General features: G+C 35.1%; 1 protein-coding gene and 1 long non-coding RNA gene across 51 annotated transcripts in view; one reads left to right on the forward strand and one right to left on the reverse strand.

Moving 5' to 3' along the window:
- The window catches only part of LOC147842830 (uncharacterized), a 3,879-nt gene extending 1,139 nt beyond the window's left edge, over positions 1-2,740 (forward strand). The window contains exons 1-3 of the long non-coding RNA XR_015498409.1: positions 1-361; positions 782-1,323; positions 1,368-2,740. The exon at positions 1-361 is cut by the window's left edge and continues 1,139 nt beyond it. This is a non-coding gene — a long non-coding RNA (uncharacterized LOC147842830). The remainder of the gene's footprint in view (positions 362-781; positions 1,324-1,367) is intronic.
- Positions 1-14,076, reverse strand: part of rimbp2b (RIMS binding protein 2b) — a 293,432-nt gene that overhangs the window by 192,222 nt on the left and 87,134 nt on the right. The window lies entirely within an intron of this gene.

The following is a 14,076-nucleotide window of genomic DNA, read 5'->3' on the forward strand; positions in this document are numbered from 1 at the left end:
GTCGTTAAAGGCGTGTAATGTCCATAATTCAAAACTTTAATTTACCAGTTGAAGTGCATCATCCAGGTAATTAAAGTTCACTTATTATTTTTAGAGTTTTTAGAGTGAACACACTACTTGCACTATTTATACTGTAAAATGGAGAAGAATAGCGCATAATTATGCGATTTGAGATGCACCTTAAGTCTTTAATAGTCTCCCAAGCTATTAGGCTATCATTTTAATAATACTAAAGCAACTATAAAGCTAATCAGCTAACTTTCTCTCATGTTTCCATTTCAATATTAAACAAGTAACAATTTTTTATCAGGCTAAGCTGTTAATGGTATACTTAACTATCAAGTTAAATGATTAATGCTATGTTAACCCTGCTGAAAAATCCAGCTTAAACCAGCCTAGGCTGGTTGGCTGGTTTTAGCTGGTCAACCAGGCTGGTTTTAGAGGGGTTTTGGCCACTTCCAGGCTGGTTTCCAGCCTTTTCCAGCCTGGTTTTAGCTGGTCAGGCTGGAAAATGACGAGCTAAATCCAGCTAAAACCAGCTTGACCAGCCTAGCCAGGCTTGGAGTCCATTCAAAACCAGCTATGTCCAGCTTAAACCAGGCTGGTCAAGCTGGTTTTAGCTGGATTTAGCTGGTCATTTCCCAGCCTGACCAGCTAAAACCAGGCTGGAAATGGCTGGAAACCAGCCTGGAAGTGGCCAAAACCCCTCTAAAACCAGCCTGGTCGACCAGCTAAAACCAGCCAACCAGCCTAGGCTGGTTTAAGCTGGATTTTTTAGCAGGGAAGATATTAGGCTAAAAAGTTAGCCTGTAAAGCCATTAGGCTTAGTGGGTAACAACATGCTAAGCTATCAAACAAAGTTGTGTATTGAAAACTATGAAGCTATGAGACAAGCTATTAAGCTAGCAGACTAATATGTTAATGATACATTAAGGCAGCTATAAGGCTAATCAGCTAACTTGCTCTCAGGTTTCTGTTTTAATTTTAATGGTAAACTTAACTATCAAGTTAAATGATTAATGCTAAGAATGTTAAGATATTAGGCTAAGAAGTCAGCATCTCAAGCTATTAGGCTTAATAGGTAACAGTATGCAAATCTATTATGCTATTAGACTAGCTACGTATTAAGCTATCTTGCTAATCTGTTAATGATATACTAAGGTAGCTATAAGGCTAATCAGCTCTTTTTCTCAGGTTCAATGTTAAGCAGTTAACCTGTTAATGATATATTATAGCTATAAGGCTAATCAGCTAACTTTCTCTGAGGCACATATTTCAATATTAAGCAGTTAACCATTTGCTATCAAGCTAAGCTGTTATATAGTATACTTAATAGTAATAGTAATTATCAAGTAATTACTTAATAGTATACTTAATTATCAAGTAAAACGATTAATGCTAAGAATGTTAAGATATTAGGCTATAAGAGGTTAACATGTCAAGCTATTATGCTTAGTAGGTAACAGTATGGTAAGCAAATCTATCTAGCTATTAGACAAGCTATTAAGCTGTCAGGCTAATTTGTTAATGTTATAACAAGGTAGATTTAAGGCTAATCGGCTAACTTCCTCTCAGGTTCAATGTTAAGCAGTTAACCGTATGTTATCAGGTTAAGCTGTTTATAGTATGTTTAAGCTAACTGATTAATGCTATGTTAATATATTAAGCTAAAAAGTTAGCATGTCAAGCTGTTAGACTTAGTAGATAACAATATATTAAGCTTTCAAACAAAGTTAATCTTTAACAGTATGTAAAACTATCAAGCCAGTAGGCTAGCAGACTAACCTGTTAATGATATACTATTGCAACAGCAAATCAGCTAACTTTCTCTCAGGTTTATATTTCAATGTTAAGCAGTTAACCATGTTATCAAGCTAATCTTTTAATCGTATACTTTTCATAAATTATTAATGCTATTTAAGATATTAGGCTAACAGTTAGCATGCCAAGCTAACTGGCAAAGTAGGTACTGTAATAGTATGATAGGCTATCTATATACATGTTTTACTCATCCATCAAGTGTTCCAAACCTGTTTGAGTTTCTTTTGTTAAGCACAAATGAAGATATACTGAAAAAAATGGGGGAAACAGCCATTGACATCCCTAGAAACAATTGTTGAGTGTGAGTAATAGATGACAAAATGTATATTTGTGGGTGAACACACTATAACAAGGTTTAATTTTGTACTGTTCCTCAAAAGCAACTAAACCTCCAAAAGACACGATGACGGCAGCTGTTCAAAGAGAATAAATTGCTAATAAACACAAGAATATACAGATTCAGTGAGCTTCTGTTGTAGCGTTTCTCGACTACAGGCACTGACCAAAAAAAAAACATAAGTTAATAATTTATTGAAATAATTTATTCATCATGACTAGTCAGCTCTTTGATGAGACTTTAATGAAGTGTTGACAGACTGGCTGGTACTGTAGTTTGAGGGAATAAAGTCCAGTGTGTCTGCTTATTGGAGCTGTCCGTGGTGCTGAATCAAGCAGAGCTCCACAGCTTTTTCTCTTGTTTTGCTGATGGCCTCGAGGCCCACAGAAAGCACACTGTGTTCTGTTTGCAAACTGGAGATGCATTTAGCCTTGTGTAGCCAGACCTTCAATAATCCGCATTAAGTGTGGTCTAGATTACAGCTTCTTCTGGCCTAGAACCACATGCTGAGACTGGAAGAGATGGTTCGACTGACAAGTAGAGAGCTGACAGGAAGTTTGAGATGTAAATAAGCACCTTTTCTATCCTGGTCATTAGTGTTTAAATAAATGTATGTGTTTTCTATATAAACAACATTTCAACTTTGAGTCAGTGTATTTCTTTTTTCTCGAGGAGAATAAATATTTAGATTAATATTGAATTGAATGTATAATTTTTAACCATGTCAAAACTATAATTAAAGGGAAATGTATACATTTAGCTGTAACAAATGACAGTATTTATTTATTTATTTTTTTGAGTTGCAAGATTATACTTTGATATGAGGTTAAAAAGGGTTACGTGGTTTCCCACATTACACTGAAGTAAAAAATATATTTAGTCTCTATAGTAAACAATATTTTCAGTTCATGTGAATGTATTTTTATATTTAATATTTTTATTAAATACAATTATAAAGTTTAAACCAAGGTTAAATTATACCTTAAAAAACTAAACAATATAGCTGAAACAAACTACAGTATTTTTAAAAGTTGGTTCAAAGTGTAATTTTGTTCAGTATAGAGAGAAAGATAGACAGACAGATAGACAGATGATTTAAAGCTCTAAATAAATAAATAAGAAAGATAAATCGTCACCTTAGAATTATAAGGTTCTATCTGACATTTTTGTCAAAATTGATTTTTTACATTATGGGATGCTTTTTCATAAGTTGTTTACATTTTAAGACTTTTTATTTAAAAAAATTGTAAAAAATGTTACACACATACTGTTTGCTATGGAACGCAAAAGGTTTGAAGCTCAATATCTCAAAATCATTCAGAACGCAGCTAGAACCTTATAATTCCAAGTTGATGAAATATTAGAATAAATATACAGTGTAATAGCAATAAAAATGAAGTTAGCAAAAAATTTATGAATTTTAAAAATAAAAAAAATAAGTTAAAAATAAATACAGACAAGATTTAAAATAATAATAAAAAGTTGAATAGATTGTGTATGGCATATCACTTTCAAATAGTATTTTAACAGTTTATTTAAATGCCTTTTATCAAGATTGCAAGCCATGGATTAAAATTGTCAAAATCCAAAGATTATTTTTTTCCCCAAAAGGGTTTAATTTAGCAGAAGCAGCACCTTGTAAATGCAACTTTATTTTTTAGTTTTGTCACTGAAGGTACTCAGAAACTGACAGCTTGACTCAGTGATTTCATTCAATTCTCTCCATCTTTGTCGGCAATATAGATTAGACTGTCCTAAAAAACCAATGGCCAATCTGAGGCAGAAACTGTGGTGATTTATACACCCGATACTTTGACCATTTCAACATAAAGTGTTATTATTTCAGTCTGAACCTTTTACAGTGTTTGTGCACTAAATTATAGTCTAAGCATTACTCCTAGGGAGACCTTTAATACAACAACCACTGTACTGTAGCAGCTCACATCTATACACTCCTGTTTAGTTCACTTTTATACCTCCTCCTGCTTCTTCTATTACACGTAAAAGTGTCAAAGCTCTCTCCCACTGTCTCTGACCTGCTGGGATTCCAGCAATATCAAACGCGAGAACAGTCTAATCTCCTCTCAAAACGTTGCACATGCACTCCTCTGCATGTGCTTTAAATACACCGTAAAAATACAAAAATCTTTATTTTTCTTACCATTCATTTCCAATTTTAACTTAAATATGTACATTTCTCAATCATTTAATTGTGTAAGCTAGGATATATTTGGTGTGTTGAGGATGTTTTATTATTATTATTATCATTATTATAAATATTAGTTGTTGTTGTTGTACTAGTATTTATATATTTATAGAATTAAAAGTAACTATAATTTGTGTATTGCTTCATTTCATATAAATGTTTAGAGTAAACAAATGTTTCAGACTAATTAAATTGCAAAAGGATTATTAAGTGTGATAGGTACAGTAACACATTACAATAGGGTTTCATCAGTAAACTTTAATATTGCACTAATTAGTATCAAAAGGGATAAATCTAAACATTTACTATTGGAGTTATGTTTAGAATAAACAGAAAAGATTGTTATTAATTATTAACACCATAAGAATGTTACATTTGATTTTGAGTTATTCATTAGCAAAGTAATGAACATTACCTAAACAAGATTTATAAACACTTTACAAGTTTAGTTTGCATTGTCAGTAGTAGTAATATTTAGTAGCAGTAGTAGTTGAATTAATTAATATTAACAAATTGAGCCTTATTGTGAAGTGCTAAAAAACAATGAGCCTATAAAGAATCACAATATTTCTTAATCAATGTCTAGGGTATGCCGTAGACCACATTATAAATACATGATTTCATTCATTCTTTCATTTTCCTTCGGCTTAGTCTCTTATTCATCAGGGTTCGCCACAGCAGAATGAACCGCCAACTTATCCAGCATATATTTTACGCAACGGATGCCCATCCAGCTGCAATCAAGGCTAATTTGTGCCGGAACAAGCTGGATACGGATCCGGTACCACTGAAATCTGATCCGGCACCTCATTGTACCGATCATGTGTACTGATCCCCCTGCTTACACGCACCTCCCTCCTCCCGCCTGCTCTTCACTTTCTTCTGTGACTCCCCAACTATCGTCTTCACTTTTGTCCGCGACACCCCTCTGCTCTTCACTTTCTTCCATGACACCTCTCTCTCCTTGGTTAACATGACGAATCCGTTATCCTGATCTGTTCAGGGACCTTGCAATTCACAAATTAAGCACTGGCTGCAACCCAGTACTGGGAAACGCACTCATTCAAATACACTACGGACAATTTACTTTGTTCAATTAAACTATAGCGCATGTCTTTGGACATGCAAAAAAAAAAAAAAACAGAAAAGGTCAACTGTCCCAGCCGGAATTTGAATCAGCGACCTTATTGCTGTAAGGCAACAGTGCTAACCACTGAGCCACTGTGTGGCCCAATATATGTTTTGTTTATGGATATAAATAGCCCATCAAATCTTCAGACATGAGCTCATTATAAGCTCAAAATCAGCTCATTTTACAAGTTGCCCAGAGTTAAACATTTGTGTTTTACCATTTTTAATTCGTTCAGCCAATCTCCAGGTCTGTTGGGAACAGTATTAGATTAGTTAGCATATATCATTGAAACAGATTAGACCATTAGCATATCACTCAGAAATGACCATAGAGTTTTACTATTTTTTCTCACTTAAAACTTGACTCTTACATAGTTACCCCACCAGAGCCAGAGACTGGCTGAATGAATTCAAAAATGGTAAAATTACATATTATAAAATATAAATAACCCAAAATGTTAAGATTACCCTACTATAAAAATAAGGAAAAAGTGGATTGATTTATAATAAAGTAAAACATTCACTAAATAGGCATCCAAAAAGCTTCAAAAGTAAATAATTATTCACAGAATTGTGAAGTGCCCACCGTAAAACAAATAGAATGAATGTTCAATATCACAATATTTGGCATGACTGAATATCTAGCCTGATCTCACCAAAGAAACATAAGAATTTTACATTTTGTATATTTAATGGCTAATTCTTATGAAAATGTATGATTTTAAAAAGGAGGTGTGGCACCCAAGCCCACCCCTAACCCAACCATCACTGGGGAATGAGCAAATCCTTCTAAACTGTACAAATGAGATTGTATGGATTCATATGAATTAGCTGCTAAATCAAAAAGTTACGAATTGCGGAGAGATAGAGTTGGAATTTCAGATATTTCTAGTACCCACATGCATGTTTTTAACCCACATTTACAATTAGTATTTAAAAAACTACAGGTTTTACAAATTATAGGTTACAAATGCATCTTGTGGACAAATCAACAGAAAAAAAGCTAAATAATATTTCAAGTAGAATCTTTTAATTTCAAAGGCTGCACTGAATTCTTTGTAGTGAAAATGTCTGGGAGCTTTTTACAGATTTTCGTATGGGAGGAATACTGTTGTCGCTGTGTCAAAATTCAAAATAGATTCAATTAAACAGTGATTCTGACTTCTATTTAAATAAAAGATGTTATAAAACCTGCATATGTGCCAAAGAACATGAAAACACATGATGCTCTACTGATGAATTTTTCTCAAGCGCAGCATTCGCAAACATGCATGCATCAATTTGACAAACCCTGATTTTGATGCCTCCTGTTTATTCTCCAGCACAAACACACACCAGCACAGATGTGTGTATCTAAACACACGAACACACACACACACACCTCCAGTGCCAGAGATCTAATTAAGGGCTGTGAGATTGAACATGTCCCTCCTTCTGATAGCGTAAAATTAGATGTTACAGATTTGGATTGCATTCTCACTGTGACGTCTGACACGTCTGCTGAAAAGATGTGTGACGTTCTGCGTTGACGTGTGTGTGTCTGTGTGTGTGTGTTTGAGAAAGAAAACAGCTGAAAAATAAGAAATGTGAGCTATTATCCTAAATGTAAAAAAGCACATATATATAGCGAGAGAATGAGAAAAGTAAAAAAAAAAACAGTGATAAATGCAAACGCACACACACATGCTCATATACACCCTCTGAATGTTGAATGTCTCAACACAGAACATCAATATTTATGCACTAGCTGAGCCGGGAATGGCAGTAATTGCTGCGGAAATCAATGTAAGTCTGTTGCTCACAGTGTATTTCATCTTCTTATGAAGGTCACATTTCGTTTTCACAGACTTAAAGGAGGCCCACACTCACACAGAAACACACACACACTGAAACACACACACAAAAGCACACACACACAGACAATGTCTACGCACACATGTTATTATATCGCTGCACCAGCCACATTGCACTATTGAAATACTATAAAAGCTGCTTCTTAGATCGTCCTTCATTCAGGGTGTTTGTGTATTAATCTTGAGTAGTAATTGATGTACTACACTAGTTACGATTAAAAATAACTTACATATAGGCCTGTGATGATATCTATATTTTGCTGTATGATATATTGCAACAAAATATATTGCGATAAACAATATTACTGTCATTTTAAGACCATTTTATGTCAATTATTTAATGCCGGAATGACAGCATAATAGCAACATAATGCAATACATTCAAAGAACACCTACTGTAATATTTTATTCTAAACATTTTTTTCTTTAATTATAGTCATTTTAACAATTTAATAATTAGGCATTGGAATCAGAATGTGAAAATGCATATTCTAAATAAATAAAAACAAAAAAATGTTAACAAAAAAATGCAAAGTAAAAACTAATAGAGGCTGCGATATCTGCTACCAGATCTATTTTCAGTTGTCAAATACCTATATTAAAATAGGCCTTATGAATTATGTTCTATATTGAACGATAATGATATATATTTCAATATAAGTTGTTGACATTTTCACTTTTGAAAGAGTATCCCAACCATGACTGAAGGCGGATACTGCTGGTGGGAAAGTGAAACAAGTGTGCTAAACAATACTGGGTGACGCAGCATGACCTATTTTTGGCCGATTTTCGGGCGACACAAAAATTCAGTAAATCTCTAATATCAACTGTAGGGATAGTTTACAGATTGACCCAAAGAATGACCAGTCTGGTAGATGAAAAAGAGCCGGAGTCAGATATTTAAATAAATAAATCAAGTTTACTGAAGATAGTTTGCAGTTTCATCAGCAGAAGCCAGCATCAACACTCCTAGGCCGCTCTGCTCACAATCACCAATCAATAACAATTATACTCTCACATAACGTCATTAACTGCGTCATACAAATAGGTGTTCTAGCCTGATTGGTTAAAACTTTTCGTGAAAATTTCCACGTGGGGTTCGTGCGTACAATTCTGAACATTATCTTAAGCATAAATGTCAGACATCCCTTAGACTGATTAGAGCTGACTCCAGACCTGTGAAACGGATCAACAATCAAATAGAACACACACACATAAAGTACAATCTGTTTCTTATCCAAGGCTGAGTGTATACTCAGCCGTCTTTATCAAAACTGGTTAAAAACTGGTATAATCTACATTCAGGCAGTTATATTCTTACTACACAAAGTCTATTTTGAATAAAAAGTAGAATCACTTTAAAAGATTTAACCTTAAAAATAGCAAAATCACTTTAGACATTTTAGACAGTATTAACTCATAGAAATAACAATAGAAACAGTTGCTTCCAGTCCTCAGCCCTCAGTTCCACTCAAGGTCTCCGTGACCTCTGACCTAGTTGGGTGGCTTCTGAAAATAGTTATAAAGAGACTGGCAAATGCACTGAACATTCTTATATTAAGCAATGTGTTAACTTATTCATTAATTAAAATCAATTCACAGTTAAATACTGAGAAACAGGATGATGAAAAGGATAAACGTTGGTCCATGATGAGATGGAAAGCAGAAATCCGAATCCTTCACAACACAATTATAGATTCCTGTTGTTGCATATTTCTGTTGTGTGATTGGCTCTTAGGATCACTGTCGAGTAAAAATATGCAGAGCTTATCATCGTTATCGACATAATCTTCATTGCGATTCGATATGATATTGTTTATTGGTCCAACCCTACATGAAAATATACTCCTTTATAGTAAATACTGTAGTGTTATTTTAATCATACTGACACTCACACCTCCAAGAGAGATAGAGAGGTTGCGCAATCAGCTAAAATGTTGCTAGAATTGGTTTTTATGTATGGGCGATTTATATTGCATCACCAAAAATGATTGAGGTCATGTTCATGTGTTGTGCGATAAGTCTATATGAAGAGTTCAGATGCAAAAACCTTTAAGTGCCATCTAGAGTTTCCTCTATAATGAGCATTTTCCTCAGCTTCTTGTGTTTATGTTCAGTAATTTCATGCTAAAATCGATAAAAATAACCTATTCTTTACCATAAATGTGAAATTACTGAATCAAGACATAGGAACCAGAGAAAAAATGCTAATTTTAGAAGAAGATTTCAGATGGCACTTGAGAGGTTTTTGCATCTGAACTCTTCATATATTGAGAATTGTGACATCCCTACATACATGTATTACATTGAAATTAGTATTATTATTATTACCTAGATTCATATACTGTATCAATAATATGTCCCTCTAAATATCTTTAGTGTGAGAAGCAAAGTTTTGTGCAGTCATACTGCCCAGTTCATTTTACCAAGAAATTGCAGTCCAACACACTGTATGGCTGCATCCGAAACCGCATACTTCCATACTACATAGTACGCTAAAATCAGTATGCGAGCCGAGTAGTATGTCCGAATTCATAGAATTCGAAAATCAGTAGGCGAGAAGTACCCGGATGACTTACTACTTCCGGCAAGATTCCGAAGTGCGCATCCCATGCACGCTGCGCTATCCCATCATGCCCCGTGAGAGAATTCATGAATGGGACTGAAGCGACGCAACTGAAGCAGGTAGGTCACGTGACCATGACAAAATGGCGGATGTAGAACGTACGAATTCCATTCATACTTCTCACATTCATACTGTATAGAACGTACTTTTCTAACGGCCGAGTAGTACGTTTAAATTCAAATGCAGTACCTACTGAGTAGTAGGCAGTTTCGGACGCAGCCTATGTGTCAATACATTTGGCCGTTTTACAAAAATGTAGGCTAATAACTCATATTTCCATACAGGACATAATTTGTGCCAGATCAAGCAGCCTCACATGGACCCCCGGCCTGCCCCGCTGTTCTTCTTTTTACTTTCTTCCACGACTCCCCAACCCTCTTTACTTCTGTCCACGAAGTTAAGTTATGTTTTGGAACAACTATACAGGAGTTATTAGATAACAGATTAAAGATAGCAACATTTAGCAGGTTTTTTGAATGATTTTTTTGTAAAAGCATGACAATAAAACATGAACGGACCTATGAATTATGGCTGCAAAATATTGGAAAAATTTTGTGGCGAGGGGGTGGGGCCAAGACCCATGGGATTTGTTCCGTTCCCAGGGCTCTTGGCCTCACCCACTTGCCACATACAAAAAGGAGCTCTGGACTATAAGAGGAGGAATGATAGCAGAGAAAGCCAAGAGAGGACCGGGCCCAGACATAATGTTTTACTTTTGCTTTCAGTTTTACGGCAGTCTCTGTGAGGAGCTGCCTTCCGTTTGTTTTATTTACTAATAAAAACCGATGAAAAGTTTTGGGTCAGAAACTTCATTACATCTAGCATTGTGATATTTTTTTATTTTGCAATATATATAGTGATATGAATACAATTTCACCAGATAACCTAATATCTCTATTTGAAAAGAATCTATGTTTGATCGATTGGGATGCCTCTTAGTTGGAAGAGCATCTCCGTAAAATAAACAATCTATAACTTTTTGGTGTCCCCGACACATTTTTAATGCGTGTCTGTGCTATTTGCAGTGCATTTCTGTATTTGCATGTGTTGCAAGTATTTTCATGCATAACAACCTATAAATACAATCAAGAAAAGATACAACTGAAAAGGTGTTTTATGGTTATCATATAGTAACTGAATGATAAAAATACAAATAATTCAACAAAATGAATCACTGTTAAAGTCATAAATTGAAACATTTTTTATGCCCAAATGCTTTTAAGGTCATTATACGATCGAAAACATTTACAAATGATGAATTAAAATACAAACACAACATTGCATATCCTATGATGTGACTACTGCGAAAGATTACATTGCGATATCGATGCTGAAACGATATATTGTGCAGCCCTATTATCAATGTATTTAAACATATGTTTGTTTGTTGTAAAAATTCGTAAGGATGACAAAAAATACTAATTTGTGCATCTCCTGGCTTCTGCATGCAACAATGTTGTCGTTGTAGATGGTGGTGTATTCTGGAAAGTTTTTGTACCCCTTAGTTTTGAGTATGGTTCTGGAAAATCTCAGTTTTTATGACTAGCCTTTCCCATTAGCCATACACCTTCAAGCTAAAGAGAATCGGAACACCCCTACCCCTTTACGTGTAGGGGAAAGCCTAAGAGGTGGATTTGGGATTGGACCTATGTATTATCCAGTACATAAGGCCCCTTTATTGGCTATACTTTCAGTACATACTTTCAGATATATTTAAATCGTTCAGCACAGTGATGAAACCAACACACAAGTGCAGAAAAGGTGTTTATAGAAATAAACACAGAGTAAAGGACATTCACAGTCCTCTAATTTGTGGATTAGCCAGAGTGCCGGTGCGGTTTTCTCAACAGACGGGCAAGGAGAGAGACCTATGGGGGCTTCTCTTACATCACTGCTTCTTTGATTTCACTCTCTGTCTCTCATCCTCCTCCTCCAGGCATCCCTCTCTCATCTCTCCAGCTCCTGCGTCACTCTTTCATCCTCTGCGGAATTCAAGTATGTGTGTGTGCGGATGCGTCTGGAAGAGAGAGACGTTTGAGTAGCGCTTGATCGTGCACGTGCTTGAGAGCATGTACGTGCCACTGTGTAAGAATGTAAGGTGTGCTTAAGGTGTGTGTGTGACGTGCCCAAAATCCCCAACCTCAGCTTACTGGCTTATGAATGTTGGATGGGGGTTTTTATGATCTTGTTAAAACTGGTTACATTATTCAAAGCTCCATTCATTCAGATAGAGAGAAAAGGCAAAAGGAAGAAAGATGGATTGAGAGAGAGAAAGAGAGAGAGAGAGCGAGAGAGAGAGGCCGCAGGCTGAGTGAAATTTTAATGAATTCTCTCACAGTCGGAGAAAAAACGATTGCGAAAGTTGGCAGAGAAGGAAGAGATTTCAACTCTGCTGATTTCTCCTGTGTCGTCAGCTCTTCTCTTTTTTAGTCCCATCTAATGGGAGATGTTCAAAGAAAGACAGAAGACAGTGAGAAAGGGAGACGTCAGGGCTATCTATTTTCTAATTCATTTTAAAGACATATATTTATACTGCTGCTTCACGTCACTTTTTTCTTAATGAAGAGAATCAGTGACCAATTTTCACAATCTTATTAAGAAGTTAGCATGCTTTAGATGCACAAGCAACATTTATTCTATTGCAGCTGAAATTTGATCTATACTACTCCTCAAAAGATTAGAGCTGGTAATATTTGTACTTTATTTTTGGTTACTGCTCATTGAAACTGTATTTATGTGATCAAAATAAGAGTAAAAACTAGTAATTCTGTGAAATACTGTTGCAATCATTTTAATATGTCAATTTTCTTACCAAGAACTATCTTACATCTTATTATCAATGTTGAAATCATTTCTGCAATTTCATGATGCAACTTCAGGAAAATCTGATGAAAAAAAAAAGAGAAAGATCCAAAGACCGAAAGTTTTTAAATAATCATCTACAGATGTGGCTCAAATGATTAGACAACCTGTCAGACCAAAAGATATTGACCTATTTTTACATGCAAATATGATTTCTTTTTATAACGTTCATATTGATGGTTGTTCTGAGCACAATAAATATTAGATGAAATTATTTGTTTTTTTATTCACTTTTACCTTTAATAATAGATATTTCCACCTTTTGCAGCCATTAAAGCAACACATCACTCCCACATAGTGCTAATATATTTCCTGAAATCTTCAAGACTAATGTTCTCCCATGCTTTCTGTAACTGAAGTCAAAAGCTTTTCTTTGAATTTTCTATTTTAGGAACGTGTGACATTGACAGTAACTGAAATAGGCTTAGCTTGTTTTTTTGTTTTTTTTTACCTAAATATTTTTACGAAGGCTATATTCTATGGTTTACAGAGCATAATGATGACTTCTTAGATATTTTATTAGTTTTATGGGTATTGAAATGAGCAATTCAACAAAAAAAAACTATTGAAACGTCTAATAAGTTTGGCCACCCCTGTATATAATCAGTGTTGCATGAATATTATTTATTATTAGCATTATTTCATATGATCATACATGGTGAGACTTGATTTAAAATATATGTGGACATATGTTGACGCGCAGTGGGTAAAACGTTGGCCTCGAAGCAAAAAAGTTGCTGGTTCAAGCCTCGGCTGAGTCAGTGGGTATTTCTGTGTGGAGTTTGCATGTTCTCCCAGTGTTTGCGTGGGTTTCCTTCGGGTGCTACAGTTTTTCCCACACAAGATCAAAGACATGTGGTATAGATGAATTGTGTATACTAAAATTGACTGTAATGTGTGTGTGTGTGTGTGTGTGTGTGTGTGTGTGTGTGTGTGTGTGTGTGTGTGTGTGTGTGTGTGTGTGTGTGTGTGTGTGTGTGTGTAAATGGATGTGTATGAATGTTTTCCAGTGATGGGTTGTGGCTGGTAGGGCATCCGTTGCATAAAACATATGCTGGATAAGTTGGCGGTTCATTCCGCTGTGGAGACCCCTGATTAAAAAAGGGACTAAGCCGAAAAGAGAATGAATGAATAAAAAGAGAATGAATGAATGAATGAATGAATAACTTCACTTAGATACACAAGTAAAACTAAAAAGCCAGTGAAGGCCCAATGACACTTTATCATGCAGGACTTAAGC

The sequence above is a fragment of the Danio rerio genome, chromosome 8 (assembly GCF_052040795.2).
Source record: "Danio rerio strain M-AB ecotype USA chromosome 8, GRCz13ab, whole genome shotgun sequence".
Taxonomy (NCBI): Eukaryota; Metazoa; Chordata; class Actinopteri; order Cypriniformes; family Danionidae; genus Danio; species Danio rerio.